A 23,916-nucleotide genomic window follows, 5' to 3' on the forward strand; every position below is an offset into this window, starting at 1 on the left:
CGCAAAGCAACCAGCATTGTGGATGACTCCACCCTCCCTTCACACAGACTGTTCTCCCTCCTGCCATCAGGAAGAAGGTACCGCAGCATCCGGTCCAACACGACCAGACTCTGCAACAGCTTCTTCCCCCAAACCATCAGACTCCTCAACACAACTCAACTTCTGAACTGATATCTTTCTGGTACATGTACACTCTCCCTCTCTCTCTCTTTCCAACCATGTACACTCTCCCTCTCTCTCTCTTTCCAACCATTTACCCCAGATAACATGGGAAGCATTTTTTGCACAAGCATTTGCACTGATAACTTTACTACCTCACTGGACTCTATTTATTGCACATTGCACAACTTGCACACTACCGTCATTATTTATTATCCTCTGTCTGTACTGTGTTGTGTTGTCTGTCTGCACTTGTTTGTTTGTGTTGCACTTGTGTTTTGTATGCACTGTCTATGTTGCACCATGGTCCGGGAGGAACGTTGTTTCGTTTCACTGTGTACTCTGTATGTAGTTGAAATCACAATAAACCCACTTGACTTGACTTGACTTGAGAAGGCCCAAGGAAGAAGGCCCAGTTGTTTTAGTGCTAAGCTAAGCTAGGTTATGCTAGGCAATCACTTTTTTTTTACGAGCCCCCGTAAAAGGAAATTGAGTTTCATTCCTAGGTAAAATAACAGGGTGGTAAACAGGCTTGATAGACTGATCAGATACAGACTGGATTCGACTTTTAACTAAACCGTAGCTTTGTTGTTTTTCAGGGCGCCACTTGGGCCTGGCGTCTAAACGTCTCTTTTTTTGCTGCATATCGACTCGTTTTCCAAATGATTTGTGTAGCTGGCCATTTTCAGCACAGCGGTCACACTGATTTACATTTACATTACATTTATGGCATTTAGCTGATGCTCTTATCCAGAGCGACTTACAAGGTTACTCGTATTACAGAGGCGGGTCAATGGAGTGTTAGGAGTCTTGCCCAAGGACTCTTATTGGTGTAGCGCAGTATAGTCACCCAGACTGGGAATCGAACCCTGGTCTCCCACATGGTGCGGTAGCTCACTGGCAGGTAGTGGTATTATCTGTTGCGCCACACCAACCACCCAACCACTGATATGGGTGTAGCGCCAATGCTAGCCTATTTAAGTAGTCTGAACCTGATAGCCTAATTTTAAAAGCTCATCCTAAGTGAACAACAAATGAAGAGCATAGCAGTTTTTAAAGAACTTAGCATTGAACTTGAATATAGTTAATATAGCATCATGCCAACTCAAGCAGAAGTGCACACACACACACTCGTCAATCAAAACCCGTAACTGCTGCCACCTTAGCATGATCAGATGGTCCAAGGCAGAGACTAGGCTACTGTTGCTACTCCTGCCATCACATGACACGTCTGCTGTACGTCACTTTATGCTGTACTACTAACAGTTCTGTGATATTTTAGGCCAGATTGTTCAGGCCACCAGGCTACTGGTATCAACAAAATGACGACATCCGGTACCAGATCATTGCGATCTCTACCCAGAAGAACAAAGCCGTGCAGAATAACACACAAAAACATCCGAGCGAGGCCTTGCGTGGTTTGGTGTGCTTATCCAACAATGCCATACTAAAGCACTTCCTGTAAACATGCCAGTCTGCAGACACCACAGGAACCACCATTCCCTTCTGCTTCCAGCCTTAGTGCCCCAAAAACAAGCACCAAACACTGAGCCATTTCTCACGCTCACCAGCACCAGCGGTCAGCACCCTTCACTGAGCAGGGCTCGCCTCCGGAGTCCTTTACAGCTATGAACTGACTGTAGTTTCACGTTTGACGATAACTTGAGAAGATGCGAGAGGTAACCTGCACTCATGAGGTCAGAGAAGGGCTAACTGAAAGTGATCCAGCTGACGAGCTGAGCACAAATAAACAGATGTTGGTAGAGCAAACACTGGAGATGCGTCCGCCTCGGTTTGTTCAGTGTAAGGTTTCAGGCCCCGGAGTCGTGCCACTGCCTGGGGGGGGGGGACTGGGACCAAGGCCATTGAAAAAAAAACCTCCAAAATCTAGTAGAAAGCCTTAATACTAGAAAGCCTGGACAGTAGATGCAGTTACTCCAGCATGATTTCAGAAGAAACAACAAATGAGCAGGTGTCCCAATAATTTTGTCAATATGGTGTATATGTAAGCAGTTCATTTCCGATCGTACACTGTGTCCAAATATTTGTGGACACCCCTTGTAATGAATGCCTTCAGCTAATTTAAGCTGCACCCATCGCTGACACAGATGTGCAAATGCACACAAACATAGCATGTAGAGAAGTGTACTGCCAATAGAATAGGACTCTCTGGAGCAGATAAACATCATGAACCTATTGGCACCATGCTGCCTAATGGCAGGCGTAGGCTAGAGGGGTATAAAGCCCCCCCAGCATTGAGCTGTGGAGCAGTGGAAGAACTGTGTTCTCTGGAATGATGGTGGTTGCTGCTCCTTCCAATACTTTTGGGATGAGCTGGGGGAGTTGGGGATGAGGAGTAGTGGCGACCATCCAACGTCCTGACCTCACTAATGCTCCTGTTGCTGAATGCTATCAAATCCTCACAGCAATGCTACAAAATCTAGTAGAAAGCCTTCTTCCCTGGACAGCAGAGACAGTTACTCCAACCCATTCAATACTATTCATTTCAGAAAAAACAATGAATGAGCAGGTGTCCCAATACTTTTGTCCATTTATTGTGTATTCTTACATACAGATTAGGACATATAGATGCTTGCATGAAGCACTTTTTCCAGGCCTGTTAACAACATGTCCATTAAGGAAAGATCTGAATGTTGACTGTGGCCATTCCCCTAACCATTTCTTCGTAAACTGACTTGTGTGCTTGAGGGTTGTTGTTTTGCTGCATGACCCACTTATGCTTGAGCTTTAGTTCACAGACAGATACTCTGACATTTGCTTGTACAATCCAGAATTCACTGATTCATCACTAATAACCAGGCCGTCCTGGACCTTTGTCCAATTTTTCCCTTTTTCTTCCAGTTAACCCACCCATAGCTCCTCCTAGCTCTAGCAATGCTCCCAAATCACTAGGAGGGTAAGGCCTTTACACATGTCTCCTCTGATACACGCAAACCCAGGCACCGCCTCTTTCCAATCAATGTGGCATTGCCAGGCGAAGGGGTCCCCAACTGCACTGCACCAGCTAAGAGAAACCTGTGCCGGCCAACATCACAGGGGAGTGAGCACCATCTACCCACCCGGAGAGAGCATGGCCAGTTGTGCTCCCTCTGACTCCGGCTGCTGATGGCAAAGCGGCATGGCTCGGGATTCGAACACGCGACTCCTGGGCCATGGTGGTATTTTGGATTCGTCGGTCCACAGAACATTCTTCCAATGAGCTTCCGGCTTATCCGGCTTATCCATGTGGACTTTAGCAGAATTCTGGACGAGCAGCAGTACTCTGTCTGGAGAGCAGTGGCTTCCTGATTGCTATCCTGCCGTGTACACGTCCTTGTGTAGTGTCTGCCTGACGTCGGACTCATGAATACTGATGTTACTCAATGTGAGACCTGTGGCTCCTTAGATGTTACCCTGGGGCTCTTTGTGACTTCCCATAATATTATTCTCTGTGAGTGATTTTTGCCTGTGACCACTCCCTGGGACAACAACGGTGCTGAATTTCCTCCAGTTGTAGATCATCTGCCTCACAGTGGATTGGTGGAGGCCAAACCTTTCCCAGCCTGCTGAGCTTCCTGAGGTCCTCAGGAATCTCCTTTGTTCCAGGCATGGCAGACTTTCATAAACCTGTGTGAATTAGAACCAGACTTTGAAGGAGAAGACCCAAGTTTATGTTTCTGAGACATGGTGGGCCTCCTTAGTAACCCTCATTCTTGTACTATCTGGACAAAAGTATTGGGACACCTGCTCAATCGTTGTTTCTTCTGAACTCAAGGGTATTAAAAAGCATCAATCCTGCTTCTGTTGGAGTAACTGGAGTCTCTACTGTCCAGGGAAGAAGGCTTTCTACTAGATTTTGGAGGAGCATTGCTGTGAGGATTTGATTGCATTCAACGACAAGAGTTTTAGTGAGGTCAGGATCTCATCTCATCCTAAAACTATTGGGTGGGGCATCATCCATCATTCCAGAGAACACAGTTCAGAGGGCCTTTACACTCCTCTACCCCACACCTGGCTTTAAGCAGCATGGTGCCAATAGCTTCAGCTTCGTTTACCTGTTCCAGAGAGTCCTATTCTATTGGCAGTACTTCTTCTCCACAGCATTTGCACTTATGTGTCAGAATGAATGCATTAAAAGGGGTGTCCACAAATATTTGGACATAGCGTAACTTAACTTTCTTCAAAGTTTTAGAAGTGCAGTATGTGTGTGCCCATATCATGACACTGTCCAAAAGAATTCTTCGATGTATGTGTACGTGTGTGTGTGTGTGTGTGTGTGTGTGTAAAGTGGAGATAAGTGCTCTGCTGTCCTCAGTGGGCTTGCCAGCATTCCGGCACCTTCACTTAGTCATGTTGGAGCCTGCGTTATTGTTTCTCTACAGATGGGCCTGTCCAGCCTTCATCATTCCTCTGTCTCTCTCTCTCTCTCTCTCCTCCCTTTTTACTCACTCACTCACTCACTCACTCACTCACCCGTCCTCTGGCTGTCTGTACCTCACCTCCCTTTCTCACTTGACCTTTACCTTTCTGTCTGTTTACCGTCCTATCCCTGTATCTCTATTTATCTCCCCTTGTCTCTGTATGTCTCTCTCCTCCCTTCTCTCTCTCTCTTTCTCTCTTTCCTCAGCAGTATTCCACAGATATCCATTCTCAGCTTTGCCATTTCACACAGCCTCAGTGTCCGAGTGTGTGTGTGTGTGTGTGTCTTTCTGGTCACGGTGTTCTCCTGAGAGACTTTCAGAGACTTTTTTAAGGTCTTCGCTTCTTCCTGCAGGAAAACAGCGATGCAACGACTCAGCAGATTTCTCCTCCCAGGTCTCTCTGTTTGACCCCTCTGATCCCAACAGGGGCTGACAGATACACACACACACACACACACACACACACACACACAAGTACTCATACTCCAACAGGCAGACAACCCCCCCACACACACTCACACACACACTGCTGTTCCGTGCCTCCAGTAATTAATCCCACACTAACGAGAAAGTGTGGACACAGCTGTGTTTCCACATGGCCGCTCCACAGACACTCAGCACACACACACACACACACACACACACACACACACACATAGCCCCACAGGTTGTCTAACCACAGAACCAAGTGTCTCGCACACTCCGGACTGACCCCAGACTGATCTGCGGCCTGCACAGTCACGCTTAAACATTCCTGACTACGGTAATGTCTGTGTGGGTCACTGGATACAACAGTCCAGGACAAAAGAGGGCTGCGCTCTTTTATGAGGGTTCGGATTTATATGAGAGCGTCTGTCTTCAACATAAACTGAGCAAAACACCTGCGGATACAATCCGTCAGCATCAGAATAAGGACCAGGACCAGGACCAGGACGCACGTCATATTAGTGTAAAATTCTGTAGTATTACTCTACCTCCTCAGTCCACATACTTCTTTACCTTCAGATGCTGCTTCTGTACCCCTCAGCCTGTCCAGAAATGCATGTGTACAGCTGTCCATAAGCGTGATTTGTATTTACAGCAGTGGAGTACAAGTGAATTTCACTCCATGCCTGTAGGGGGAGCCCAGGAGCAAAAAAAACCCCACCAATTCTTGCATAATTTTGCTTTAATAATACAGGGATTGAATGCAATGCTGCTAAATGTGGGTATAACAGAATTAGCAGATTTGTCCAGGTGTGTTGATGTGCTAGTGCTAGTGGAAGCAGCTTGACTTGGGGGAGTGAGGGCCCGGGTTACAAGGCGTTACACAGTTTTGGAAAGAGGATGTCTATGAGGGGGCACTTGATGATGTGTATTTACTGCGGTGGAGTAGAAGTGAACACGCCCCAATTGTAGGGGGAGCCCAGGAGTACAAAATACAATTTATTGCATAAGGCTGCTTTAATAATGTAATATTTCACCAAGGTTATGCAGCGTTACACCCATGCCCATAAGCAAGCCCTCAATGCGTGATTTGTATTTACAGCAGTATTGTAAAAGTGACTCCCCAACTGTAGGGGGAGCTCAGGAGCCAAAAAATACCAGTTCTCACATAATGCTGCTTTAATAATGTAATACTTTATTAGTTCTGGCAAAAGGTCTCGTGCAGCTCCACCAAAGTTACATAGTCTAGTGGCAGCAATCCTGGAGGCCCGGAGTGAGACAGACAGAGATGATATTATAAGGTACAATTGCGACATAAGGTTGCTTTAACACCAGTGACGTGAAGGGTTATTACATTCATCATAAAGGATTTAAGGACCTCCGTCAGGAGACTCACTAAACTGGCAGAGAGCCAGCTCCAAAATCTGATCCTGTATATGTATACAAACACAACCAGCCAATTCATTCCTTTACTTATTTATTTAATAGTCATTAATTAAATCATAAGACTGGAAACACTGAGCCCCAGCTTCCCACACCCAGATTAAGCCCAAGTCTAGACTAAAAAGAATGTTTAATGGTGACTCATCACCGCCACCGAAATCTGATCCAGGTTTATGCTTAAACCGTGTCCAGGAAACCAGCCTGAGCTGATAACTGATGTCATACACTCCTTTACATGAAGGTTACTGGAGGCCAAATGTGTGTGTGTGTGTCTGTGTGTGTGGCCTAGTGTCCTGTAGGTTTTTGGCACCTCTCTAAACCAGGCTGAGAAATCCCAGTGGCCTCCCTTTTGTGTCCCTGACAAGTGTTAAAGGGCAGTTCCACAGAATTTCCAACATTTCTGCGTAAGTAAATGGTTAAGATGGTAAACGGTGTCATCCGGAGTGACCTGGTGCACCAGCCCGCATCAACCACGCATCACGCCTGCCTGCACCCGCACCCGCCCATGCTCCCACCTGCCCATCCCATTTACAGTATGTTCGCAGTACGTCTGCTTAGACACAGGCTAGTTCTCATTTCCAGTGAAGGGTTTACGGCTTTGATATGTGCCTATGTTACATTTACAGTGACGGCATCTGACTGACGCTTATCCAGAGCTAGGAGTCTTGCCCAAGGACTCTTATTGGTGTAGGGTGGTGTGCTTGCCTAGGTGGGTGCTGAACCCTAGGCAGTTTTAGGGCAGTGTTGTTAGCCACTACATTACACCAACCGCATGTATGACTTGCAACCTCATTTGCCAACCACCTAAACCCACCTTTCACAGCTCCTAGCAAGCGCTATATCCCACAACCTGTTAGCTGTTGGTCTGTTGGGCAGGTCCTATGGGTAAACCCACCTTATGCAGACCCCTAGTGTGCAATGCTCCATTCTCAAGGAACCATGTAAGAACTGTTCACAGGGGTGGTGATGTGTCCAAATATTTGTGGACACCCTTTTTAATGAATGCATTTAGCTAATTTAAGTTGCACTTATTGCTGAACATTGCATGCACACACACACACAGCTTGTCTAGTCCCGGTAGAGAAGAAGTACTGCCAATTGAATAGGACCCTCTGGAGCATATTAACATCATGAACCTATTGGCACCATGCTGCCTACCGCCAGCCGTGGGCTAGAGGGGTATAAAGCCCCCCAGCATCAAGCTGTGCTCCATCCAATATCTTTAAGATGTGGTGGTGATCATCTAACATCCTGACCTCACCAATGATCACAGCAAATCCTCACAGCAATGCTCCTCCAAAATCTAGTAGACAGCCTGTTTCTTCCCTGGACAGTAGAGACAGTTACTCTAACTAAAGCAGGATCAGCTCTTTTTAATACCCTAAATTTCAGAAGAAACAATAAATGAGCAGGTGTCTCAATACTTATGTCCATATTGTGTGTGTTTTTTGTAATTAGTATATATTAAATGCTGTATTAACTTCAGTACAGTTTTGGGAAAACTAAAAATCAGTGTATTCAGATATAACTCCGTACTGCCAACAACACACCAGCCGGGTTCTTCTGAGCGTCGCTCACTGACGTCTTCAATTCCGTCACTGCCAGAGATCAAAACTGGACATCTGGTCATTTTCTATCAGAGGACAATGGGTGGAGAGGTGCTCTCATGCTCAAATAACAGTAATATATTTTTTCTGTGAATTGTTTTTGGCCTGGTTTTGTTAGAAACCATAGAAGGTGTGGGTATAAGCCAGAGCCCGAGACAGCACAAGTGGCCTTGCTCTCTCCGGATGGGTGGGTGAATGTCTCTCTCTCTCTCTCTCTCTCTCTCTCTCTCTCTCTCACATCATTTCAGTGCAATGCCAGCCAGGCTGGCCATTAGCTAGCCACCAATGCGTCAGAGCAGGGTACCTGGCGCTTTCCTCCGAGCATGTTGCCTGGTGACCGTTCAAAAAGAGGCGGTGGCTAGTTGGGCGTGTATCACCCTCCCAGTGTCCGGAGCATTACATGTGGTAGGGACAGAGTACTAATGAGTGGGTTGGGTATTTGGCTAAAATCTAAAATTGGAAGTATTGGGTAAAAATTATATTTAAAAATAGGACCGTGTGGGCATTGTTACACCCCTAGCATTTCTAAAGGAAACCCCTGACCTTGACCCCTGAGCTCAGCACTTTAAATCTGAGATATGAGCAAAGAGAGGCCTTTTGGGTCAGAATCATTAGCATTTACTATTAGCATCCATTTACATTTACATTACATTTATGGCATTTAGCTGACGCTCTTATCCAGAGCGACTTACAAGGTTACTCGTATTACAGAGGTGGGCCAATGTAATGTTAGGAGTCTTGCCCCAGGACTCTTATTGGTGTAGTGCAGCACAGTCACCCAGACTGGGAATCGAGCCCCAGCCTCCCACATGGTGTGGTAACTCAGTGGCAGGTTGTGGTGTTATCTGTTGCGCCACACCAAACACTAGTCTGCACTCATTTTAGCCTCGATAGCTTTTTTTAAATAACACCTTCCTGAAACCTCATACTTCAGAGGTTTTAGAGGGTCCTGGGGGGTTAGGAGTGGTTCACCGAACATAAATAATGGCAAAACAGTGAAAAGGCGGCGCTACTCCTTCATAACCCCTGTGAGGGTGGAGGTCAGGCTCTGGTTTTTGTAAGAGTCAGGTGGTGCCATGTCAGTGTAACATGATCTAACCCTTTCACAGACCCTCAGCTTTTGACACAATCGAATGGGACATCAAGATCTGAGTGCTGACTGAAGCAAGCCAAACAACCAGCAACAGTTTCAACACATGCGGCTTGGCTACAGCTGCGGCTTTTCAGCGGAGGCCAAACGGGGTTTCAGCGGGTCACGTATGACACAGATGAGCCCGACCAGCCATATTCCAGCCTGCAGAAAGAGAGGGAGGCGTAATGAGGCTAAGGAATGACTGGTGGGGAGTTTTGCACCTTTACTGCTCTTTGCTCTCCAACACCCCCCCCCCCCTCCAATCATCCCTTTCTCCTCTTGTCCTACACACCATTGTCCTGTGGCAAGACTCCAAAAATCTGCCACCACTCAGCACCTCCCCCCCTAACACCCCCCACCTCCCAGCAGGCCAGGTGGAGGGCACATTTCCTCTGACTGGCAGCAACAGTGGCTCCAGCCGAGAGCAGGCCGTGAGGCTGCAGACAGCAGATGGCTGAAACATATGCATCTGTGTTTGTCCACTTGCCACCGTCCATCCACATTTAACGCTAGCGATGTTACGTGCATGGCTTTAACCTTTCAAATCCAAGTAGCCATGATTTCTTTACCTAAGAGCAGAGCTGCCCCTTAACCTTTCCAGCCCTCTCTTTGTTATCCTACTGCGGAAACTAGTATGAATAGTGTTTTGTGGAGTCCCACAGGGTTCAATTTTAGGGTCAATAGAAATGATTATTAATAGGGAACTGCAGTAATAAGGGTGAAGAAATGAAGCGTTTTAGGGTTTAAGGAGTTAAAAACATGCCTGGAATCTGACGTAGACCTTCGGTTAAGACTTTTCTCAACAAACAAATTTAAGAAAATTCATGATTTTTCATAATATATATATATATATCGGTAAATGTTGACATTGACAAAAAATGAAAAGCAAGTATACACTAATTAGCATTACTGAAATTATATCATACTACATCATTTACCACCACTAATTGTCCTCTTTGGTTAGCCACATTAGCCTAGCTAATTTCGATACTTTGCTGAAGGAGCACCCGGGCCTAAAATTCACGTTATATGTTATTATTTGTCATACAAGTCATGTAACATTCGGTAGTGCTGTCCGGCATCCGTCCACCTCACCGGTTCGAGAGAATTCATGAATTTGTGTTATTTATAGGTTTTCATCCATCAGTAATCTCTCACTACAATCCCCAGAATGCATTACATAATATAATACATAATATAACCACTGGGAACATTCCCATGATGATGAAATATTACTGACTGCTAAATAATAAATAAATAAAAATAAATGAAAAAAAACAATAAAAAATCCCGTCTTCACGTATTTACACTTGTGGTTTTCTCAATGCATCAGCAGAGGTGGGATTGTTCTAGCCTTTAACCTGAAATCTTCACCTTTTCCCAGAATGCTGCTGTAATGGCCCATTCTGGTTTTAATTTGGGGCTTGACTGGTTTGATCTGACCTGACGTGGCGAAGTGAGAAGCCTCGTGTTAAGTTCAGTAGCTCAGTCCAGTTAATTCAGTACAGCTGCAGTGAGGGACCGAAGCCTAACACTCCCCAGTGGCATCATTTCCTAATGCAGCGAGACAATGAGGCAGGCTATACCTGTGACATACACTATGTTGACAAAAGTATTGGGACACCAATCCTCATTCATTGTTTCTTATGAAATCAAGGGTATTAAAAAGTCTCTACTGTCCAGGGAAGAAGGCTTTCTATTAGATTTTGGAGCATTGCTTTGAGGATTTGATTGCATTCAGCGACAAGAGCATTAGTGAGGTCTGGATGTTGGGTGATCGCCATCCTACCTCATCATCCCAAACTTCACAACTCATTTTAAAAGTATCGGATGGTAACCACTCCAGCTTTTGCTGGCTGGAGTAACTGTCTCTAATGTCCAGAGGAGGAAAGCTTTCTACTAGATATTAGTTGCACCCATTGCTGACACACACACAGCTCGTCTAATCCATGTAGAAAGGTATTGCCAATAGAATAGGACTCTCTGGAGCAGATGAACAAGAACCTATTGGCACCATGCTGCCTAATGCCAGACGTGGGCTAGAGGGGTATAAAGCCCCCCAGCATTGTGGAGCTGTGGAGCAGTGGAAGAACTGTGTTCTCTGGAATGATGGTGGTGGTGCTCAGTCCAGTACTTTGGGGACGAGTTGGGGATGATGGGGTGAGGCTGATGAGGTGTTGCTGAATGCAATCACTCAAACCCTCACAGCAATTCTTCTCCTCCTCAGGTCTAGTAGAAAGCTTTCCTCCCTGGACAGTAGAGACAGTTACTCCAACAAAGGCAGGAAAAAATATTTTCATACCCCTGATTTCAGAAGAAACAATGAATGTTGCACGTGTCCCATTACTTTTGTCCATAGAGTGTAAGTGAACAAATCACACAAATACATAAGACAAAAAGAAAGAATACCAGATATTGTGTTCGAAAACAACCAGTCAAGGTCTCTCGATCCTTGTTAAGGAAGCGTGTCAGATAAAAGCCAGGCTTCTCTTTAGATCTCTATATTCACCAATGGTCAGATTCAGCCATGGTCAGATTCCTGGCCAGCACGTTGCTTCATGATGCTTAGAACAAAGGGACCTTATAGAAAACGGACCATGAAAATGATCTTCCACACATGGAAACCGCACCCATATGTTGGAGAAACCTCAGAAGAATAGAGCTGATCTGGCATCAGTTACCCCCCCCCCCCTTTTAAACCACTCAATCATGTCACACTTCAGACCTATCTTAAAGCCACCCCCCTTCGACACTAAACCCGTTTGATACGTATGACCCCCCTATTTGACCCCCCCAACCCTAATCAAACTCCTCTTGTTAAGCTTCCAGTCTGCAGAACCAACACACTTTCATGTCTTATCTCTCTCTGCTCTGCCGCTTCTATCTGCGTCCACAGGCCCCACTCCGCTGGAGACGCCGAGGTCTGAGAGTCAGGTGATTGGCTGCGATGCACAGAGACATGTGGGATAAACATCAGGAGCTACCTGCACATCTGGGAGGCACATGCTGCCTGCCTTTGTCTGCAGGCAAGGGTGGGTTTGGAAGGGGGGAGGAGGGGGGGGGGGATGAAAAAACAACACCCTTAACATTAGCATGACATGTTTGAGCTAACCACAAAACAGAGGCGTCCCACTACAAAGCCCTGCTCCTGGGTTCCCTTCCAAAACAGCCACACTGCCAAGCCCCACATCAAATATACATCCATTACTACAGCAGGTGGGTCATATATTATGGAGGAACCTTCTCACAACAAGGAGAAGAAGCACCCACCGATAAAATGCAATGCACACTACCATAAACTATACGGACAAAAGTATTGGGACACCTGCCCATTCAGTGTTTCTTATGATTTCAAAGGTAGTTTAAGTTTGTCCTGTTTTTGTTGGAATAACTAGAGTCTCTACTAGATTTTGGAGGAGCATTGCTGTGAGGATTTGATTGCACTCAACGACAAGAGAGTTTGCAGGGTCAGAATGCTGGATGATCATCACCCCACCTCATCGCCAACTTACGCCTGGCATTAGGCAGCATGGTGCCAAAAGGTCCATGTTTATCTGCTCCAGAGAGTCCTATTCTATTGGCAGTACTTATCTACAGGGGTAAGATATGCTGGGTGTGTGTGCATTTGCATTTGCTAGCAATGAGTTGGAACTTAAAAAGTAGCTAAATATATTGATTAGAAGTGATTAGAGTGTCCACAAACATTTGTCCAAACCTTGTACTTTGCACTTCCTTTAGGCTAAATGTAGTCAATCAACCAAGACAAGTTTGCTTCTGTAGTTGTGCACTAGAGCAAAACCGGCTAATACTGTGAGTAATGGAAGCTTATATCCCACCAATTAGCATCTTGTAAACTGCATGCTTACAGACTCAATGCCGTAAGCAGTTAGTGGTTAGAATACTGGGTTAATAATCACAGGGTTATGGTTCGATACCCGAGTCAACTAAGCTACCACTGTTGGGGCCTCTGAGAAAGTCCCTTTACACACTCAGCTTCAAGGGTGCTGTAAAAGGCTAATTTAGTAGTGGTTAGAATGCTGGGTTAATAATCACAGGGTTGTGGGTTCGATACCCAAGTTGACTAAGCTACCACTGTTGGGGCCTCTCAGAAAGTCCCTTAACCCAGTCTGCTCCAGGGGTGCTGTAAAAATGCTAACTTAGTAATAGTTAAAATACTGGGCTTAATAATCACAGGGTTGTGGGTTCGATACCCAAGTTGAGTAAGCTACCACTGTTGGGGCCTCTGAGAAAGTGCTTTAACACTCTCTGCTCCAGGGGTGCTGTAAAAAGACTAATTTAGTAGTGTTTAGAACACTGGGTTATTGACCACAGGATTGTGGGTTCGATACCCGAGTCCACTAAGCTACCAATGTTAGGCCTTCAGCAAGTCCCTTAACACTCTCTGCTCCACAGGTGCTGTAAAAAGACTTATTAAGAAGTGGTTAGAATACTGGGTTACTGGTCACAGGGTTGTGAGTTCGATACCCAGGTCCAACAAGCAATAAATGAAGAGGATATCGTTGTGCAAAAAAAAGATTAAAATAATGGATGTAAATGTAAACAAATGTAAGCAAGCTTATTCAGAGTGGATTTGGTGTGAAATTGCTCGGTGTAGTCCAACTTACTGACTCTTGACAGTGGTGGAGAATAGAACTAAAGGTCAAAAGGGTCAAGCTGACCACAACAAACGTACTGCTCACTTTCCAAAATTGAAAAAAAAAAAAAAAAAAAAACTATGGTAAAACAGTATTTCAGTGATCAGGCATCCATTGTATGTAAGAACTTTCTGTGAGGAAGCTTTAAGAGACATTCACAACCACTGTGAACTGGCTCAGGAGGTTTCTCCGGAACTGGGTGTTTCACACCAAACCACTCTGAATGACTTTAAATGACTTTGTTTACATCCTAACCATTTAATTATGCAGAAATGTGCGGAATTCCAGTGTAAAAAAAGATGGTTGTTGGTGTGTCTGGGGCGATGCCTAGGGTGCCACCAGCCCACACAGAAATGTGACTGGCCACCACATGAGCCTCCATGCTTAAACTGGAAGTTGACTGGTTATTAATGTGTTGTTACAAACAGCTAGAAGAAAAGAACTGCTCTCGCTGCAGTAAGACGTGGTGGCTACTTATTACTAATGACAGGGTTGTGGGTTCAATACCTGGGCCATAACCCTGTCTGCTCCAGGGGCAGTGCTCGATCAGTGCAAAGAGAATAATTTTAAAAATAAAAGGGCAGTGCAAACAGGATCATTTGGGCAGTGATCAGAGCACTGAACTATGATCACATGGTTGTGGGGTTGATACCCATTTCCACTAAGCAGTTCCTTCCATGCTGGGATATGCAAAGACATTAAACTTTCTACTCCAGGTGTGCCGTATCACGACCGACCCCTGCTTTCCAAGCTGGGATATGCAAAGTAAAGAATTTGGGAAGTGTTGGCTCAGTGGTTAGAGTGCTGGGTTATTGATCACAAGGTTGTGGATTTGATACTCATGTTTGTTAACCTGCCACTATCGGGCCTTTGAGCAAGGCCATTAACCCTTGCTGGATTAATGCAAATAGGATAATTTGGGCAATGGTGGCTTATTGGTTACAGCACCGGGTTACTGATCTCATGGTTGTGGGTTTAATACCCAGGTCGACTAAGCTGCCACTTCCACGCTGGGATATGCAAGGCCTTCAAACTTTCTACTCCAGGGGTACTGTATCACGACCGACCCTGTGTTCTGGCCCCTGCTTTCCAAGCTGGGATATGCGAAGTAAGGAATTTGTGAAGTGTTGGCTCAGTGGTTAGAGGGCTGGGTTATTGATCACAAGGTTGTGGATTTGATACTCATGTCTTTTAACCTGCCACTATCGGGCCCTCCAGCAGGGCCATTAACCCTTGCTGGATCAATGCAAACAAGATCATTTGGGCAATGGTGGCTCACTGGTTAGAGCAGCAGGTTGCTGATCACATGGTTGTGGGTTTAATACCGGTGTCTTTTAAGCCCTTGAGCAAGTCCTTTAACTCTCTCTGCTCCAGGGGCAGCATCTTAGCCTTACAATAAATATAATTAACTACAACCAGATTAAGCCTGAGATATAATTTAAAATGTAATTCTGTTATGTAGCTTAATAAATATAACACATAATTTCTAATAGTTAAAATATCTTTATATTATATATATATATATACTATAATTTTTAAGTTTATATTTTATACTATAGTTTGTGTTAAACGCTCTTTCAGTCAAGCTGCTTCAACGCAGCCTGGACCAAATAAACCAAATAAATATTAATTCATGAATTAATTAAACCATAAAAGACCATTTTTGCTATGTTTAAACCCCTACTCCCACCCCAAGATTCTGTATCCCTCCTGTAAAAACGGATCAGGCCTATTCTACCGAGTTCCTTTCATATTCCGTGTTGCCTGCTCATCGTCCTATCTGATTACATAAACAAAAAAGGTCTGAAGACTGCTGGGAGATTCCGAAATCTACATCATTGATGCTCTGTTCAAAGGTCTGGTAGAGAAAGCGGGAGCTGCTTTAGATCAGGAGTGTTATCCTCAGCCGCGCTGTGGGCTCTTTTATAGTTGCCTGATGAGGATTTACGGCTCTTTCCCAGCCTTTGAACTCCCCACAGCGCTCGGAACGGCACGGCAATGAATCCTAGCAGGTACAGCGGGGGGAGAACCTACAGCAACAAGTAACATGAAAATGTCAGAGAAAGCAGAATCTGGGGAGGGGGGCTACACAGGAAGCCCCCTGAAAAGCGGTTGGACGGCCTGGCGTACAGAATGAAGTCATGCATTTTTAAAAATGCAAATACGAGGAAGGATTTTATGGCCGTTTTAAAGGAAATGGTAAAAAAACAAGTATAAAACCAAGAGGAAAGACCGGGAGAGGGAATCAAAGAGGTGGGAGAGGGGCTAAATGAATAAATTAGCGAGCGAGAGAGGCGTTTGAGGCTACAGAGGGATGCACATAAGCCTCAGAACAGAGAGAGCGGGTTCATTTATAAGAAAAACAACACCCCTGCATACAGCAGCTGGAATCATACGGATGCAAATCTGAGCCCCATTTGAATATTTAAAGCCAGCGGGAAGGATTCTCGCTGTCTGTGTGTGTGTGTGTGTGTGTGTGTGTGTATACGATGGGGGCTGGGGAAAGCGGATGGATCAAGCGAGTGCTGAATTGTAGCCCATCTCTGATCACTGTTTCCACCAGATGAGCCTAATTCCATCAACCAATCATATCAGTGCAGAATAAGCCCCGTGACAGCCGCTCTCCGTAACGCACATGCTGCACTGTGACACTGTCTGCTGAGGAGAGTTGTGGAGCAGCTTCAGGCCTGCAGGCATCCACTGCCTTTCCAGCAAGTGCAGCAGCCTGAACTCCACTGTGTCCAGTTGAATAAAAGACCCTGGACATCATTTTGTTGACCTATGCTTTGTGACGAGTCAGTGGAAAAGCTGCACCAGGTGAGTCCAAAACAGTGAGTACAGACTACTGCTCCAGGACCTTCCAGACAACGCTCATTATTCCCAAACAGCACATTATTCCACTAGCCAGCTGAAAGATCCAGCATGGTCAAGCTGGTCGTTTAGCTTGGTCAGGTTGCTAATGCTTGTAGACCAGTTAAACCATCACACTCAAAAACAAACCCTATGCACAAAATATATATATTTTTTACAAATATAATAGCGCAATAAATTCACTGTGTGTCTTTAAGGTGGCAGTAACTTTAGGCTCCTGCAGATGGCGCTGCACAAGGATGCTCAGGCTATAAATACCTGCGGGGTGTGTGACGGGATTCACAGATTGAGAAAAGGAGGTGATACAGTGCGGTGAGGGTCTCGTTGGATGTGTGGAAAATGGGTCGCAAAGCAGATAGAGTTAATGATTGGCTAAAAGGAGTGATTGGCTGCATTTGGGCGTGGCCACAGTGTGCAGGAAGTAGCAGAATCTGCTGGTGTATGGAAGCTTACGGTCATATGGGTCTACCAGCAGTGGCAGAAATCCCAGCCTACAGGACATTCTCCTCAGAATTGTGGCCGAAGGACGGAACTGGTGGACAGAGACCGCCGGGGTGTTTCACAGCTTGTGAATGCAAATCTCTTCACATCCAGGTAAGAATTGCTTCTAGAAGTCAGAGCAGGTCCTTCATCACCAATTTCTGAAGAAACACTCGGCAGGGAAGTGCAGACCATCAACATATGGAGCAGGGTGGCAATCAAGAGGCCAGTGCTCACTTCTGCTTAAGAATGAGGGGAATTTCTGGGGCTGGGATTTCTGCCACTGCTGGTAGACCCGTATGACCGTAAGCACTCCTTTTAGCCAATAATGAACTGTATCTGCTTTGCGACCCATTTTCCACACATCCAAACGAGACCCTCACTGCACTGTATCACCTCCTTTTCTCAATCTGTGAATCCCGCCATACACCCCACAGGTAGTTATTTATTGCCTGAGCGTCCTCGTGCAGCGCCATCTGCAGGAGCCTGAGGTCACTACAACCTTAAACACGAAGTAACCATTTTTTTGTCCGGGGAGCTGTATATGTTATACTGCCCACATCTTTTGCCTCAGCGATGTCTGTAGTTAATTAACGGAAATGACATGATTACGTCGTAACAATCAGCCATAACATTAAAACCACTGACAGTTAAAGTGATTGACATTGATTATCTGGTTCCAGTGGCACATACTCAAGCATAAGACTCACATAAGACACTCATTGCGGTGCTGGTGCTAAAGACTTTTCTAGGATCCACATTTTGCTCTTCCACACACCATCCAGCTTATGGAGGACTTTAGGATAGATCATTAGCTAACGATGCAGTCTGGATGTGTTGATGGAGGAAACTCCAATCAGCGCAGTGCAGATGGACTCCAGACCGCAGTTGAGGAAATACAGATTGGAGACAGTACTGTATTCAAATGGCACCCGCTCTGTTGTTCTGCAACGATCCCGGGGTAGCAGTTTAGGGCTGTGGATCTCCGTATAAGTCTGGGTGATCCCATTCATCGCACACTGAAGCGTCTACCCAGCTCTGGCGCATCTGATGGGGTGTTAAATAGGGATTGACTGGGATTAAGAACCACTGGTTTAAGAAAGCTATCTGATCAGTCGATGCTACTTCAGCCGAAACAGTCAAACACACAGGTGGGGATTACATCAGCCGTAGAGGAGGAAGCACACCGACAGCCGGTCGGTGACATAACGACAAATGAGTATGCAAACAGTCAGGTCAAACTTCAGATAGCCTGACATGATTAAATAATTAACCCTGTCATATCTCATCAGAATCTGCTTCCAGATCAGCGGCTGAGAAGCAGGTCCGCACTGGATACAGGGAAATGGTGCAGTATGCTACTGTGTTTTCTATCACTGTATGAAACATGCTATCTTTATTGTTGGATGCAGGTGTAGATGTAGGTGTAGGTTCTGAGTGCTTTCTTAGTAGTAGCTTTTTTTAATTGCAGCACATATTAAGATATGACAGTTTAACAGCGTACCATTTTCAATTCAACTATAAAGAAGCTAACATATTAGCACTCTCAGCACTTCTTATTTTTTGCTTTATCGAGAAACGTAACGAATTAAGGCATCCATCAAGACTGTAACTGTAAATTGTTACACCCCTAATATGTTCCTATTAATCTATATGACTCAGGATCCGGGCCGGTCCAGGCATTTTTTAAATGGATCGGGCATCGGCTTTTAAAGCCCGATCCACCTCCGATCCTTGGTTTTGTAGTAGCAGAGCACTTTATTTGGGACCTTATTTGGGACCTTATTACCGTGAACAAAATAACAAAAAGAGCTTCATCTGAACTGATAAGAGCGCTGACGTTACCACTTAGCAGCCAAAACTAAGCTGAAGTTGTCTTCTTACTCAAACGTCATGTTCCACCTTAAATGAGGCAGCAGTACCATTCTGCTGCTGAAATGTACACAAGAACTGCTGCACTATTTAAGGTGGAGCCTTGTTTTGGCTGCTAACTGGTAACGTCAGTGCGCTTATCAGTTCAAATAAAGCTAGGTCCAGGGCACAAATGAACACCGTTAGGGTAGTTTTCAAACAGTTTCAAAGAATTCAAGTAATGTTCGGGTAAGACTTTAGCTTCTGTGAGCTTAGCTTAGCTCAGAACCGTGACTACAAACAGTACACACAGCGGTAGTTGCGGCCACCATCATGTTTAACAGTTGATCCAGAGTTCTTGGGGTTGAATGCCTCAACTTTACTCTTCTAAACATACTGGCCACTGTGGTCAAACGACTCAACTGCTAGATGGTTGAAATTTGGACGCAATTGGGAGTTCCAACAAGACAATGACCCCAAATACACACCAAAGGTGGTTGCTTCATTCAACCAAGAAACACCCCAGAAAAACCTGATCTTGACCAAAAAACACCCCAGAAAAACCTGATCTTGACCAAGAAACACCCCAAAAAACCTGATCTTGACCAGGAAACACCCCAAAAAAACTGATCTTGACCAAGAAACACCCCAAAAACCTGATCTTGACCAAAAAACACCCCAGAAAACCTGATCTTGACCAAGAATCACACCAGAAAAACCTGATCTTTACCAAGAAACACCCCAAAGACTTGATCTTGACCAAAAAACACCCCAGAAAAACCTGATCTTGACCAAAAAACACCCCAGAAAAACCTGATCTTGACCAAGAAACACCCCAGAAAACTTTATCTTGACCAAGAAACACCCCAGAAAACCTGATCTTGACCAAGAAACACCCAAGAAAAACACTTAGTCTGCCCCAGAATAGTATAAGGAAATCACAGAAAGCCTAATATTGCCATGACATTCATGCCCATGATGAGTGTAGTTAAACTTCAGACTGCAGCTGTATATAAAGACCATGTGGAGCCTGTTGCCAATAATATACCAAAGATTTACTGTGGCTGAATGGAATGAAGAATTTGCCACATTTCAATCAGCCACAGCTGAGGACAACTGTTTGGTCCATTCTTTGAAGAAAACTCAGAAGTAATCTGTTCTCCCAAAGTGTTTATTGTCCCTTACATCCAGTGAAGACACTACAGTCCTTCTGACTGTGCAACATCCTCTAATCACGGATAAATCAATACAGCATAAACAAAGACAAACTGATAAAGTCAGACCTGCTTACAGAAGCACATGTCACGGGCCTCAACATCTCAGCAGCGTCAGCAAAGACCATCACGAGATTACACCGTATCTCAGCGAAACCTGCTCTTACATGCATTCCCCTATTGACTGAGCAAAGACTAAACAGCTATTCCACCCCGACACGGAATTTCATTAAGCTACTCAATTGTCCTGGTGGGGAACACATGCTTACTAAACGGCGGCCCGTCGGCAATGTTAGCTATGTTTGTCACGTATGAGGACTTTGCCACGAAGGAGCAGCTGAATGTGAGGAGAATGACTCCAGTGTCTTCTGATTGCATACAAGTAGTTCTTGGAATTCTTGGTATACTTTATAAGGATTCAGCCTTCCTACATCTACACTATATACTCCATATACTCCAAATGTTTATGGACACCCCTTTAAATGAATGCATTCAGCTACTTTAAGTTGCACCCATTGCTGACACAGATGTGCAAATGCACATGGAAGAACTGTGTTAACTGGAATGATGGTAGTGGTGCTCCATCCAATACTTTTTGGGGATGGGTTGGGGATAATGAGGTGGGGTGGTGCCATAGAAGAACCAATAATGGTTCCATGAAGAACCATGTTTGCAATCAAACTTTCTTCTTCAAGTGAAGGTTCTTCAGACCTTAAAAAGGTTCTTCACACTTTTCTATTCCAACCAGGGTTCTTAATGAAACCTAAAACAAAAAGGTTCTTCTATGGCATCGCTCAAAGAACCAATTGAAGCAAGTGTAAAGGCTTCCTGGCGTGGATGTACAGGTCTAATACCATTACAAGCATCTCCTTCAACCTGTAAGAAGACCAATTCTCACACGATTTCATCCACAACCCTGATTTTCTAAATAACTATTAATTAAAAGGTTCTTCAAGGAACCAAAATAGTTTTTTCTATTGCATTTCTCCAAATATCAAAGACATTTTTGGATATTAAACTGGTTCTTCTCTGCTCCCTGTGGTCCTTCAAGGATTTTTTCAAATGGTTACAACACCAAAAAGGGTTCCCCTGTTGTTAAGTTGAAGAACCTTTTTGGCACTATAAAGAACTGCTTTTGCTCAGACTAAGAGAAGAGTTGGACTTTCCAGGAGCACTTCAGACACCCTGAGTTAGCGAGGTTAGTGTTAAACGCATCTAGACAGGGCAAATGGTTATCAGGAGTAAACTCCACTGTGTCCTCCTAACACTAATCACGTCTCACTCAAAACTCTGAAGATACACTGATTAAGGAAGTTTGGGAAAAAGGATGTTAAATAAGGGATGTTAAATAAAAGGGTCACATGCAGGGACACTGCACTGATAGTGCATTCATTAACCTGATAACAAGATAAACCCACATTAAGCTTCCCCTCACAAAAGAGTGTGTGAGCGGGGCTTGGCTGAGGGCCACAGGAGAGAGCCTGGTTTCTAGGTAGCTCTCCAAACACTTCAATAATCTCCTTCCCACTAGGCAACAATGCACTCCCCTAAACGACTGGACTGGCCGAGCAAACATACCCTGAAGCCAGCGCACGGTCATAATTTCTGTTAACTGCGCTTCACTGTTGTCTTTTCCACACAGGTTTAAAAGGGGTGCAATGAAAGAACTGCTGTAAAGGAAAGTTCAGCTGCACCTCCACGCCACACACTGAAGTAAAAAGGGCTCAACAGGTGGGATCTTGGTGTAATCAGGGTCGTTTCTTGATATAAGCAGTATAAGACATTGCTTAGGGTCCTCATAGCTCATTGCTTAGGGTCCTCTTGTGAAGATGTCAATCTACTCTGTATTGGGTATAGAACTGATAGTGTGTTTTATTCAATAAGTGTGAGAGTGGTTGGGGGGCTTGATGTTAGAGGCTGCTTTAGGCACCCAAATACAAAAAAATGGCCTGATTTGTAATCATAGTTCAAGCACCAAATCACTGGACCACCAGAAAGTTATCCACACCCCACCCCCTCAACAAATGAGAGAATTTAATTAAATATTCAATTCTTGTATTTAAAAATTAATTAATTAATTAATTAATTAATTAATTAATTATACATACATACATATTTTGTGGCATTTTAGTAACAAACTAGAAAGGAAGCAAACAGTATGTTTCTAGGCTGGTACTAAGTGGGCGAAACTGTTCTGCAGGTGGCTGCTATGGGGTTGCAAGGTGGTTACTATGTTTCTGCTAGGTGGTTGCTACTATGATGCTATCCCATGTGGTGGCTATGGTGTTGATTGGTGGTTGCTATGGCATCTCAGGTGGTTTGTTGCAAAGTGGTTGCTACATGGTTGCTATGGTGTTGCTAGGCAGTTGCTATGATGTTGCTATGGTATCCTAGATGGTTGCTATGGTCTTGTTAAGTGGTTGCTAGGCAGCTGCTACGGTATCTCATGTGGTGCTTGTTAGCATATTGCCAAGCGGTGCCTGTGGTACCCCATGTGATTGGTTGGGTGTCTTTGTATCATTGCACCCCAGTCATTTCTATAGGAAGAAAAAAAAAATCTGTTGCCATGCGAAAACCAGGCATTAGATCAAGAAGATGTACACAAGTCCAAATCAGAACCATACACTCTGGAGTTAACAATAAGTCGAGTGTTAATTGAAGCCTACTGACCCCCTTTCCGTCTTCTTTAGCTGTGTGGCCCATGGTCCACCACAAACACTGCACTTCGCCCCCGACAAAAGAAAAGCTTTAGGCTCGCGATTTCGAGTCAAACCAACTTTTCTTGCGGAGTCTTGAGAAGGTCACTCCCCAGTCTCTTCAAACAACAGGCAAACAGAGCTGACAGACTGAAATTCAAACAGCGCACACCCTCCTGCTAAAGAATGCCTCAAAGCTTCCCACTGAGAACGCCAGGCAAGCACAGGTCTGTGTGAAAATCAGCACCCCTAAAACTGTGAGCAAACACAGCCATCAGCTCAAAGCAGGGCAGAAGGGAAGCCTTGGCGTCCAGCTTCTCTGGTGTGTGAGCTCCTTTCCAAGCAGGAACTCATTCATGATAAAACGCTAATAATATCCTGAACGATAGCTGTGGTTATCATACACTCACTCAAACTCAGCTGGTTTCACCCGCAAACGCTTGCATGTTCGAGTGGTCACGGTTTAGGACCGTACGCTGACTTTACCTTCTGAGTCCCTCTGCCCCTGTGCTCAACCCAAACCTCACGTTCGGTCTCAGGACGCTACGTAAGGGTTCTCTGGGTCTGCTGCACCCTCAGACCCCGGGATCAAACACCTGAATACATCAAATAATGAACCTCTCGTCAGGTCTGCGGCCCCTCAGGGCTGGAAATGAGGAAGGCCGGGCATCCTGAAGGAGGAGGACTTTGTACAGATGCATCCGCAGCTTGTGGCTAGACAAACAGAGCTGTCATAAAAGTGTGCGCTCAGGCCGAGACCAGGTTTAAGAGAGGCTACAGAAATGTAGTCTGTTTTAGTGGTTAAGATATATAAAATAAATAAATAACTAAATAAATAAATATTTATGGGGGTTTAGAGTAACTTAACAAGCTAAACAGACGTCTAATGCACGGTTAAGAGCTACATCTCTGAACGTTGCTGTACAAAATAAGGAAGGAAATAGAGGAAAGTAATCCCCAA

The 23,916-nt window shown here is 44.9% G+C and overlaps 1 protein-coding gene across 4 annotated transcripts in view; it reads right to left on the reverse strand.

The window, feature by feature from the left end:
* Positions 1-23,916, reverse strand: part of ccdc120a (coiled-coil domain containing 120a) — an 85,789-nt gene that overhangs the window by 20,431 nt on the left and 41,442 nt on the right. The gene's annotated exons all lie outside the window — the stretch shown is intronic.

The sequence above is a fragment of the Salminus brasiliensis genome, chromosome 6 (assembly GCF_030463535.1).
Source record: "Salminus brasiliensis chromosome 6, fSalBra1.hap2, whole genome shotgun sequence".
NCBI lineage: Eukaryota > Metazoa > Chordata > Actinopteri > Characiformes > Bryconidae > Salminus > Salminus brasiliensis.